Here is a 13,384-nt window from a genome sequence, read left to right as displayed (position 1 = left end):
CGATCGTTTTTTTTTTTTTTTTCGTTTCCCCTTGCAGACACTCTCAAGAGAACAAAAGAGAAGCTTCCTCGTGTTTGCTCTTTCGAATTGATAAAGTGAATGATAGTATGAAACATAATTTGGGTTTCGGGTCTGGGCTGGAGAAGTCGGGTCTCTCGATAAGCTAAATCTACTTCAAATTTAGCCCATTGGATCTGTGACTTTATTTTTAGAAAAGTGACTACATCGTTACCGGCATGGCATGCATTACATCGTGGTTAGAACTAATTTTTTTAAAAGAAAAAAAAAATCAAGTTATTACCTAGAGAAACAGTTTTAATTATGAAATTAAGATTTAATGTATATTTGATGATATTTTTTTTAAAAATATTTAGAGGTGATTTATCAAACAACATTTAAAAAAAAAAATATTAAAATTATAATATATTAGATTGACTTGAGTTATTTCTAATTAACCTAAAATATTCAAGAATTGAGGTATGAGATTACGATAAATTAATAGAAATAAAATTAAATCAAATTATGAAATTTAATTCTTAATCAATGCAAATATTGAAGAATAAAAAAATATAATTAAAAAAACACTCAATTCAACTTGTGTAAACCTACCAAACCTTTAATCTGAGTCATGAGAATGAAATAACTTTGTAGAAAATAAATTGAAAAACTTACAAAGCCTAATTTTAAATCAATCTAGTACTGAAGGATGAAATTGAGAAATAAATTTAATTTTTAAAAAATAACATGAACCCAATTCAATATAAGTTAACTTGTCAAACCCGCGACCCTAATCATAAGATATGAATAACCTATTAGAAAACAAATAAAAAAATTACAAAGCCAACTTTTAACAAACTAAATATTAAAGGATGTAATTAAAAAAATATGAATATAAAAAAAGGAGTATAAAGAAACAACAAAGTTCACCTCGGTTAATATTTCAAACTTGTGACCCTGATCATGAGACCGAGATAATCTTGTAAAAAAAATCACATAGTCTAATTTCCAATCAACTGAATGTTCAAGGATGAAATTAAAAAATAAATTAATTTTAAAGAAAGATAAAAAAAAAAGAAACCAAGCTTACCTGAGTTAACTTCTCAAATATGTGACTAAGCTTACGAAACTAGAACTATTTCATAGAAAGCAAATAAAAAAATTACAAAACCTAATCCCCAATTAACCCAATGGTTAAGGAAGATATTGAGGAAAAAAATAAAAAAATAATGAGCAAATTTAATAAGAAAAAAATTATAGTTCAGTTTGCAATTCTAGAGAGGGAATTACATGAAAATCAATGAAAGGAAAAAGAAAAAAGGGAAGAAAAAAAAGAAAAAAAATTTATCAAAGCCATACCGAGGTTTCAGAAGTACCACGCGCCACCTTATAATAAAGCCTCCACCAAAACAATTCTAACGGTACCATGAAAATCCACCTTTGGAGCATGGAAGAAGGTTTATGTGCCATCGCATCATGATGGCTTCACTTACATGTTGAGATGTATATTACAAGTGTCATTCATTCTTTCTATTTATTTCATCTTAGTCCTTGGTTTGACCAAAAAATAGCATAAAGTTTTGTAACATTTTTAACTCGTGTCTCTAAATCTTTAATTGTTATAAATTAAATTGAAATCTAGTTTATAAAATCGAGCATCAATCAAAATTAAAAACAATCCCCATAAACAACATCAACACATAAAAAGTAAAACAAAATAAATCTCAAAGTCTAATTTCAAGAATACACAATTTCAAAGCACGAATAAAGAAAGAATTGAATGATAATGTCAAAAAAAGTCGTAATTTAAATCCATAATGCATGGTGGTTTCAACCATAGTTTTATAACTCGATTCAAAAATAGTGATTTTAAACACTACATATTTCTTTCGTGACCTTTAAGTAATGATGTCAAACTATTAACATTGATTTCCATGTTGTACACATGGTTAAAGATAACAACCATTAATGATTAATGAAAAAAATTAAGTCAATGTAATCTTATTTGATCTATATATTATTATGTACTTGAGTTTTAAACCATGTGAAATATTATTCATCCTATACTTAAAAAAATTGAGATTCAATAAGATAAAAATTTTGGGATAACAAAAACTAATGATTTTGCCGAGAAGGAAGTTACTGAGATTTTAACCTATATGAGAATAAAAAATAAAATGATTTAACACTATAAAATCATAAAATTAAGTTACTAATCAAAATATATCAATTCATTAGAGTTAAATAACATATAATTCTATGCTTGTTTGAATTCAATGTCTATTAAATATCTTCTTGAAATTGCATTATTGGACAATGGTCATCTAGGATGGAAAAATATTGATAAATTCTCTCTCAAAGGTACTTCGCCACTATCATTATATCTTGGAACACTATTGATTTTTTTTTTTTTCATATGAGGCTCAAAACAATATGAGATAATTGTTGAAATGTCTTCATTAATAAAGTCTTTCATGTCAAAGCTTCAACATGCACCTTGTATTTAATATTTTTTTTCTTAAGGTTAAACAAACACCTATATGGAAGTAAATATAGGTTGAATGACCAAATGTTTATAAAAAACACAACAAACACTTATGATGATGCAATCCTTAACATTTTGAATAGATATATATAAACATTTACGATGATATAATCCTTAACCTTTCGGATAGATACATCTATATATACTACATAAGCCCTCCAACTTTTACTTTATATGCTAAATATATAGGTATATGCTCCATTGAATCGAAGAAGAAAGGAGATAAGATCATTTCAAGTTTGCATATTATCTTAATGATGTTCATTTCAAGATGTTTAATGTGTTGGAAACATGTTTTGCTTTAGGAAATATCTCTAAAAAATAACTAATATTTATGAGTGCATTCCCTATCCATTTTCAGAACAAATCCTTATAAGCAATTAAAATGAATATTTGCATGAATACATAGCAGTCATGACTCTTCATTTCATAAAATTTATATTCCTTCAAATTCACCAATTTATTTATGTTCAAAGCATATTCATTAGAAAATCACAAAATCTTAAGTCATTCATAGACAAGAAACTATGCTTTTTATCAAAAGCAAATATAGTTTTGGGCTTTGTGACTCGTACTCCATCATTAAGCAACTCCATGTTCTAACAGTCACAAAACAAAGCTATATTCATTCAAGTTTTTATATTGTCTTTTGTTTTCTTTTTGATGTCAATGACCATGTTAAAAATATTTTCAAACACCTTCTTGATATGCATGATATTCAAATTATGGTGGATGATATTAGTTTTCCAATAAGAAAGCTTATAAAAAATACTCTATATTTTACACAATTATAGGTCACACTAAAATCATAAAATTTTTGCTTACCAAGCTGAAAGCTAAATACAAGGTCTTTATACTGCAAAACTACATTATACAGTTTTTAACTTGACAATACTAACGATGCAACCTTTTTATTTTATATTTCAAGAGTCATTTATGTTGTTTCTATATTGATGATGACTTGGTAAAAATCTCTGATGACCATAAAAAAGAAAAAGCTTTACCACCATTTATTAAGATGAATACCTTATTGTTTTTCCATACAGTATGGGCTAGCTAATTTTCCATGTATGCTCCATCCTAAAACTATTACATATACAAGAAAATTATTTATAATTCACATCAAAGTTGTCTTCATTTGAGACTTTTGTTTTTTTAGACATTATTTGTTAAAACCTTGAATGATTATAACTAATTCAACTCATCAATCAATGATTAAAGATAAACACCTATATTCTTACTTAGACTGTAAGGACCAAGTATATGAATTATGACCTTAAACACATCCCTAAGAGTAAGTTGTCAATTGTTAGTATGATCGACTAATAAGAATAGGCACAAAAAAAACCCAAATAGATTGAACCTATCGGTACACAAACCAATATGTATATTCTATGGTTTCATTGAAAACTGAGGATCTACCCTATTAAATTGCTTTCAAGATTCACTATTAAAAGGATGAGCCATGACTTCATCTGTCATACCATGTAAATGATGTCATAACATGTGTTTGATTGTTTTTAGAGACATAAATAAACTTTGTAGCCAATGAGTGATTAAGAAATATCTTTATTTTATGTATATGATAAATATGCTTTCTTTACTAATATTGAGTTTATACCAAGCATACTTATATGCTTTACACTTAGTTAAATTTGTATTTTCATCATATTACATGTTAAAGTTTAGGCACATATTAATTTTTTTTGTATTATAGATCAAGGCTTTCATCATAGATTTTGCGACATAAAAGTTTTCTTTCAGTTTATTTCCTTCAAGTAAATTCTTTTTGCCAATTCAATGATGTTATTATAATCAGTACATTTAACTCATAATCTAACTTGATGGTATGTACTTATATAATGGTCGACAATTTAATGTGATTGATGAGTACACCTATCTTACAATAGTTCATCATATATTTTTTTTTGAGAGTTTAAAAAGCCTAGTTGCATTTACTTTTAATTGTTTATTTACATGCAAACCTTCATCTGAATAACCATGATTCATTAAAATTGCATCAATCACTCTACTCTTATAATGATTACTATTATTATCTATAACTATATGTATCTTGTTAAATCTAGATGTTGAGTCAATAATCCTTACTAATATGGTCTCATAAGAAACATAGAGTTCTATGTATGCAAACTAATATATGTATTTCTTTATAAACTCTTTTTAAAAGATGCGTCATTATAACATTTGATTGGTGAAACTTTTTAGTTTTAGAGTTAACATATGGATATCTAATTTCACTTTCACTAATATTCTTTAAACTTGAAAGTATGAAATTAATAAAACCCTCAATTATTTTACAATAATCTTTCTTATACAACTTTTGTGGTAAATCTCGATACATCCAAGAACAATCATCCATTACTTATAAAATCTATATAGAATATTGATGACACTATTTATTAATAATGTAACCATCAATTCAAAATTCAATTTTGATAATTAAAATGAATTCAACATCTAATAATCAATTATCATTTGTAACCAACATCTAACTAGTTAAAATGTGAATTAAATAACTCAAATTAACAATAAGTAATTAGTACCCAACTGATTATCTATCATTTCTTTAATTTAAACTTATTCAATCTAAACTAATATCATTTAATTGTTATCAATTCTATAAAAAATAATTTTTTTTCTAATTTTTTCAACTTAGTAATAATAAAATTGACAAAATATGATTGGTACCCATTAAATAACCTATCATTTCTTCTAGTATAACACATCTAATTTAAAAAATCAAACTTAATTTCATCAAATTACCAGTAAATTTATTTTTTCTCAAAACCCAAACAAAACCTAACACATAAATCATACTTTAATATTAAAAAATTCTCTATGAAAATGTTGTAAAACACATAAATATAAAAGAAAACTTTAAATAATATAAAAAATATTAAGAAATTAACTTAAAATATAAATGGGGTAAGTTTGTTTACTTGGAGTAGGGAATATTTAGAAAAAACTGAACAAAGACAATGATGTTGACATTGTTGAGTGTTGGGATAGCTGAATTTGTAAGGATGAAATTAACCTGGATTTGTGGAAAAAAGAGGAAAGGGCTATTGTTTTCTATAATTAAAGAAAAAAAAAGTGGAAGAAGAAGAAGAAATTAGGGATGAGATTGTTATCAGTTAGAACACTTTTAAATTTATCGATGAAATTTTTTATGAAAACTGGTGATGAAATATTTCTCTTGATAATTTCATCGGCCAATAATGATGTATCATGTTAACAACATAATCATTGATAAAATATCTCTTGATTTTTTAATTATTTTTATTTTGTCAGCAATTCTATCAGTAATTATCGACAAAATATATTACATCGCTAATGGTATTGGTAATGTCCAACGAATATTTTTCATTACTATTTTTAGTGAATATTATTGAAAAAATATCTATTTTCAATAATTTTATTGCTATTTGATAATTTTCTAGTAGTGAATCAAGACTCAAGTTTTTGTAATTAATTGATTGAAATGAATACTGACAACTAATCTTTTTTACTTGTTTAGAAAAATACTTACATAATTTAGCAAACATAATACAAAATAAAAAACACCCCAATTTTCTTGCTTTTCTTTTATAGATAAAATTAAATTTTCAAAATTTAATAAATCTCTTAATTTAATTAAGAATAAAATTGAATAAAATTACCTTAAACTTTCTATATATGCTTTGAACATGGAAACAATTTTCTTTTATATTCTAAAAAATTATAATTTACATATCGATTTAAATGTTAAAACTAAATTACGATAAAAAAATAAAAAATTACCATGTTTATATTAACTTAGATTATTTTTTTCTTCAATCAGAAATTCCTAATTCAAAAGGCAGAGACTTACCTATAGACCATAGTAATTAAGAATTTTTCAATTAAAATTTTAGAAACAAAGCAATATTTTTCTATTCATATAAGAAAATGTATACAAAGATAAAAAGCACCAAACACTCGTTCTCAAAACCAACATTGTTTTGGTTTGCAATCATCGTAACCCCTTATTTTTATTTTGCTTTATTATGCCTACTTTCTTTTAAGATTTGTTTGCTTCTCTTGTCATATTTCTTAGGTTTTCATGGGTGGTAATTGAAAAGTGGTGAGTTGTTAGTGATTCGTGCCAAGCTGGTGGCGTTGCTTCTTCTTCTTTTTTGTAGTGGTCATGATGGTGGTTAGGCAAGAAAAAAAGCAGCTATTGATGGGTCTGTGGTGGTTTATTGTGCCTGTGGCTCAGATATATGTAAGAATCCATTGAGAATCTTAACTTTAATGGGTCTTGGAGTTTCTTTTCCAATGAAAGGCTTCTTACGAAACCCTTAATTCTATGGGTGTCTCTGTCTGGATTCTAAGTTTTTTTTAATTGAAAAGTGAAGAAAAATTTCTTAATCGCAGGTTTTGGTGAGCTTTTGAAATCACGGACTCTTGGGATATAAAATTTGCAACCGTAGCAGCAATGAATTCTCATCAAATCGCAGTCTTTTAGGTGCGATTTCAAGCCGGACCAAAATGCTAGCTCTATGGAGATCAATTATTTGATTTCGAATAGATGAAATGAAATGAATTCTTGTCAAATACCAATGCTCCAAACAATCTGTAAATGATTTAAAAAGTGTCAGAAAATTTGTTGTGTGAATTAGGTTTCGTTCTTGTACCACTGTGCAAGATCTAGGGTTTTCTCTCGTGTTTCCTTTATTGTCCTTTTCGGTTTTGTCTTCATCTCTTTTCATCCTTTGATCCTCTGGTTTTATCAATGCTTCTCCTCTCCTCTCTCTCTCTCTCTCTCTCTCTCTCTCTCTCTTTTATGTCTACTCTATAATAAACTGATTAGAGTGGCATATCAAATTCTTTGCCCCCATCTTCAAAGTTTTACACTGGGTTTGTTTTCTTTCGATCTTAAGGTCTTTTGAGTTCTCTCTCTGGGTGGTTGATGAAGCGCGCCAAAGTTTTGATCTTTAGGTACATTGTTTTTTCCTTCCTTCCTTTTTTTTTTTCTTTGTTCATCCTCAGTCTCTTTCTTGCTAAGCATCTTCCAGGGTTGAACATCAAGCGTCTTAATTAAGGTCAAGAAAATGTAGTTTTTTTCCTTCAACTTTTTCTCCGAACTCACTATAATTATTACGATATATTTTTTTTTTTTATCTGTTTGTTTGGCATATCAACTTTTGAGTTCTCTCTCTGGGTGGTAAAATTAATGTTGCACCTTGATATAATTTGTTTATTTCTACTTGTGGCCAAAGGTATAATTATTGAAAATTAAGAAAATACGTGTCGTATTTTTACCAAGAAACTTTGATAAAGTTTCTCAAAACAAATTAATGTTCATGCAATGCAATTCTTCAAACAAGTTCACAGAAGTAACGAAAAACCTCTCTTTAGACTGTCAAAAGTACGTAAATGGTTACTGCTGGCTGCATGCGCTGTGGCCATCTCAGGCATTCTTTTTCTTACCCGAGTTTGTTTATTTTGGCCATGTTAATTATGATCTAGAAAATATGTGACTGTACCATTGTGATTTCATTATTTCTCGAGGCCACTCTTGCCTATTGATGAAATTATTCGTGGAAGAAAATCTAATTTTGTAAAAACTTGCAACTCTTTGGGTTTTGGTTTTCACGTTGAATAGCATACACATAATTGATTGAATTAGGTTTTCAGGTAGAGTAAAGATTTTTACTGTGATAGAAAGATATCATAATAAAATATTACACTACCACTATTTTTATATTTATTGAGAGAAATTTTTATTGATATTTATACTATAAATTCTGAAAAAAATAATAATGATTTTACTAATAGACTTTATTCCATTGGTATAAATGACACGTTATTATTTTTTTTCTTTGTTTAATTATTATTTTTCCAATATAATTCCCTTGGTATATACTAAGGGAATATGTTCGTCAGTAAAATTCATTGGCCAAATTGTTGGTAAACTGTAAACAGTGTTTATTATGTCAATTATAAAGTGAATTACCAACGAAAAATTCTATTGACATTTTTCAAAGAGCTCTGAAACTGTTCACTTTCCAATTGCATTATTAATTGTTGTTTTTTACACACAAAATCACCGATAAATTGAAAAGTCATCTGTGTTATTAGGTGGTTTTTTTAAAAATTTCAATTAAATTAAAATTTTAAATTAAATATTACAAACAGAATCACATACGAATTGAAAACTCATCGGTGATATTTGATGGTTTTTGAAAATTTTTGGTTAAATTAAAAAATTTAATTAAATATTACAGACAGAATCACTAACAAAATAATTAAAAATATTAATATTTAATTATCTATTGATAAAACGCCCCAATAAAAAGCATAAAATCCCTAATTTCACAACAGACGAGGCTCGTTTCTTCTTCTTCTTCTTCCTTCTCCTCCTCCTCATATGTAAAAAAATATCAACATTTATTTCTTTTGCTTCTCTTGTCTCCTCTACTCTTTCTCTTCTCCTCTATGCTTAGGTATGTCTTTTTGTCCCTTTTTTTTCTTCTTAGTTTTTTTTAATTAATATACTTTACAATTTTTTTCTCTTCTTAGCTTAACTTGCATTGTATGAATGTTGTTGTAGGATTTTTTTTTTTATATGAGATCAATTTTCAGTTAATTTATTCATAGGATTTTAAAATTTTTAGCAATCATAACTTTATTTTTTTCATATGAATTTTTTTAGTTGAATTTATTTTTTCATATTATTTATTTGTTGCAAATTTTTTAGAGTTGATTTTCTTCTTCTTCTTCTTCTTCTTTTTTCCAAGTGTTTTGAGTATTATAAAGTGTTTATTTATATTAATGTAATTTTTTTTAATTTTGTAAAATGGATTTTTTTAATATTTTCAAAACCAACAAAATTACATACAGAAGTAATTGTTTTTGCATGTTTTTTTCTGTTAGTAAATCCATCGGTAATAATATTTTTTTATTACCAATAGATAAAAAATTACCGATAAAAGATTCACCAATAAAACATTTCCGTTGTGATTTCGGTGGTAAATTAATTATCAATGTAATGATAGTATAAATACCACTAAAACATTTCATCGCTAAATTTAAAGATTATGGTAATGTGTGGAGACAAAGACAAGTTCATGGAGTTTGGTGAATCAATTAGAGATAATATCACCTTTACGGATCATTCAAAGGTTGCAATTAAAAGAAAATGTATGATTTTGATTGAGTTAAAGATGAAATTCATTAATTTATTAGTGATGTCTACTATATACCAATAATGAAAAGCAGTATATTGATCTTATGACAATTGTTGGAGAAGAGGTATGAGATTAAGATAAAATATCGTACTTTGACATTACTTGACACTGAAGAAGCTATGATTTAAAAGGTAGTCATAACAAAGAATAAAATGTTTTTGCTAAACATAGAGACATATGCCTAAATACCCAAATGCAAGTGTGAAGAATGGGACTTGGTTTTAATATATAAGACCTAGACACGTAAACTTTAGTAGCTTAAAAATAATGGTATAAAAGGAAATGTGGAAGGGTTTACCATCTATTATACATCCAAATTAGTTGTGTGGAGGGATTTTAGTGGGCAAGCAAGTTCGCAAGAGTTTTCTGAAGGAGTCTACATCAAGAGCAAGTCAATCTTTACAAGAAATACATGTCGATGTTTGTGGTCCTATCAAACTATGTTTGTTTGGTAAGAATCTGTATTTTCTATTTTTTTATGATTATAGTAGAAAAACTTGTGTATACTTCTTAAAAGAAAAGTATAATATGTTTAATTATTTTAAGAAGTTTAAGGCATTAGTTGAAAAAAATAGTTATTCTATAAAATCACTTAGGACAAATAAGGGGTGAATTTTGTTCTAATGATTTTAATGAGTTTTGTGAAGATCATGGTATAAAGAGCCTTTAATGGTGCCTAGATCCTTACAACAAAATGACATGACGAAGAGAAAGAATAGAAGTATAATCAAATGGCAAAAAACATGCTTAAAACTAAGAAAATGCCTAAAAAGTTTTGGGTCGTAGTCTTAGATTGTACTATTTACTTGTCAAATATGTGTCCTATTAAAAACTTAAATGATATGACTCCATGAAAAGAATGAAGTGGAAGAAAGCCAATTGTTTATCATTTGAAAGTTTTTAAGAGCATTGATTATGTGCATGTAGATGATCAAGTAAGAATCAACAAGATGACAAGATAAAAAAGATGATATTTATGGGTTATGAACAAAAGCCCAAAGGAAACAAACTAAACAACTCTAATAAAGGAAATATGATGATTAATAGAGATGTCAAGTTCAATGAAGAAGAAACATGAGATTAGAAGGTATATAATGGTAAAAAATATGACTTCCTACTGATTCATGATAAAGTGAAAGAAAGATATGAAGATCATCAAGAACCTATAGTTACACCTCCACAAATACCAATGAACTCAACTTCTTTTTTTTTTCTCTCATTTTAGTAGAATCTCAAATAATAGTACTCCACCAAGTCCACTAGGAAAGATAAGGAGGTCACTAATTGTATTGATGATGATGTAATATTATATTGTTACCTCGCTATATATAATCATATAGTGTTTGAAGAGGCCATAAAGGTGAAAAGTGGATAAAGGTGAAAAGTGGATAATTGCTATGGATTAGAAGATTATATTGATCGAGAAGAATGAAACATGAAAATTTATTCTTAGACTAAATGGAAAGAAACTAATAAGTGTCAATGAATCTAGAAAAAAAGAAGAAGAAGAAAGCCAAATAAGAGGTGGAGAGGTACAAGGCAAGGTTAAAAGAAAAATGTTATGGTCAAAAGCATGAGATTGATTATAATGAATTATTTAATCCATTTTTTAGACTGGAGACCATTTAATTAATCATGATCACTGCTACCCAACATAGATAAAAAATCTATCAAATGGATGTCAAATCAGCCTTTCTTAATGGTTTTCTACAAAGGAGGCCTATATTGAGTAACTTATGGGTTATGAAGTGAAGGGACATGAAGACAAAATATTAAAATTAAATAAAGCCTTGTATGGATTAAAGCAAGCCCCAAAGGCTTGGTATAATCTCATTGATGGCTACTACTTAAAGAATGAATTTATAAAATATCCTCGTAAATGTGTTATATATATGTAAAGATAAAAGATAATTGTGATACTTTTATTGTATATTTGTATATGTATGACTTGGTTTTTACAAGAAATAATCCAAAGATGTTTAGAAACTTCAAGCAACCAATGATTCAAGAGTTTGAGATGATAAATATTGGTCTCATGTCCTACTACTTAGAGATTGAGATCAAACAAAGAAAGATAGAATCTTTGTGAATCAAGATAAGTTTGCAAAGAAGGTTCTCGAGAAGTTCAAGATGGAGGATTGTGTAAAAGTAAATACTCTGGTTGAATATAGAGTAAAGATGTCAAAGAATGATGAATAAGAGAAGATAAACTCTACAACATTTAAGGGCTTAGTTGAGAGTTTAAGATATTTGACATGTACTCATCCATATATTTTTTTTGGAGTAAGACTTGTGAATGGATTTATGAAGACATCAACTATGACACACTTCAAAGCATTAAAGTGAATTCTTTAGTATATCAAAGGTACAGTTGATTTTGATTTGTTCTATGATTATTCTAATAGCTTTGAACTTGTAGGTTATATTGATAATAATTGGGTTTGAGATATGGATGATATAAAAAGCACTACCGATTTTGTTTTCTACATGAGAGACACAACATTGACATAAAGTTCAAATAAGTAATCTATAGTCACTTTGACAACATGTGAAGCTAAATATATAGCTACTATAACATGCGTTTATCATTCCATGTGACTAAGAATATTATTGAAATAATTGTGAATACCACAAGAGAACTTAAGAAAATTTATGTGGATAACTCATCAACCATTATTTTAGCTAAAAATCCAGTTTTCATGATAGAAGTAAGATATTGATACAAGATTCATTATCTAAAAGAATGCATTACAAACAAGAAAGTTGAAGTCAAGTACGTGAAGATACAATACCAAGTCGTGGATATCTCACAAAACCATAAAAAAAAATGTTTTTATCAAAATAAGAGATATGTTAGGAGTTATGAAGAGATTAAGTTTAACAAATGGTGTTGAAAATTAAACTCGATTTCTGATTTTTTTTAAAGAATAGAGGTACCGGTCCATTGGTTCAGTTGCCAAACTATAATTTTGTTTAAATTAAGATTTCTTTATATTAATTTAATTCCTTGATTATTCAGAACTTTATACCTACAAAAAGCTTGTGAATAAGGATTATTAAGTAGTATGGAAGGAGAGAGAATAGCTAAAAGGACTTAAAGAAAAACACTTAATCAAAAGTATACTTTCCTCTCAATCTTCTTCTTGTTCTTAAGTTTTTCAACTTTACATTATTAGTTTTATCTTATACCACATTTATCTTTCTTCCAACATATTGATCCACCCTAAAGTCCAACAGTTGTATAGAATAGAATTATGAGTCGAAATTTTAATTGAAATTGTCTTACGTATCATCCGTTTCACTAATTATTCAATGAGCTTGATTTTCTTCTTTTCATTTACCGTGGCCTTTTAAATCCTTCTTGTTTTCAATATATTTAAGCACCAATTTCTCAGCCATCTGCTTCTGAGGTTGGTGATGACGAATTGGCTACATGCTGGCTGATGTTTTGAAACAAAATAGTGTTGACAACTCTGGCATGCGTTGATCCGAATGCAAAGACTGCACTGGCATTCGTGAAGCTGAGAGCTGAAGGAGAGCGTGAATTCATGTTTTTTCCGCAACTTCAAGAACAGAACTTGATAGAAAAAACAAAAGGTGTTCCCTTTCC

This window comes from Populus euphratica, unplaced genomic scaffold (genome assembly GCF_000495115.2).
Source record: "Populus euphratica unplaced genomic scaffold, PopEup_1.0 scaffold341.1, whole genome shotgun sequence".
Lineage (NCBI taxonomy): Eukaryota > Viridiplantae > Streptophyta > Magnoliopsida > Malpighiales > Salicaceae > Populus > Populus euphratica.
This window is presented reverse-complemented; position numbering follows the sequence as displayed.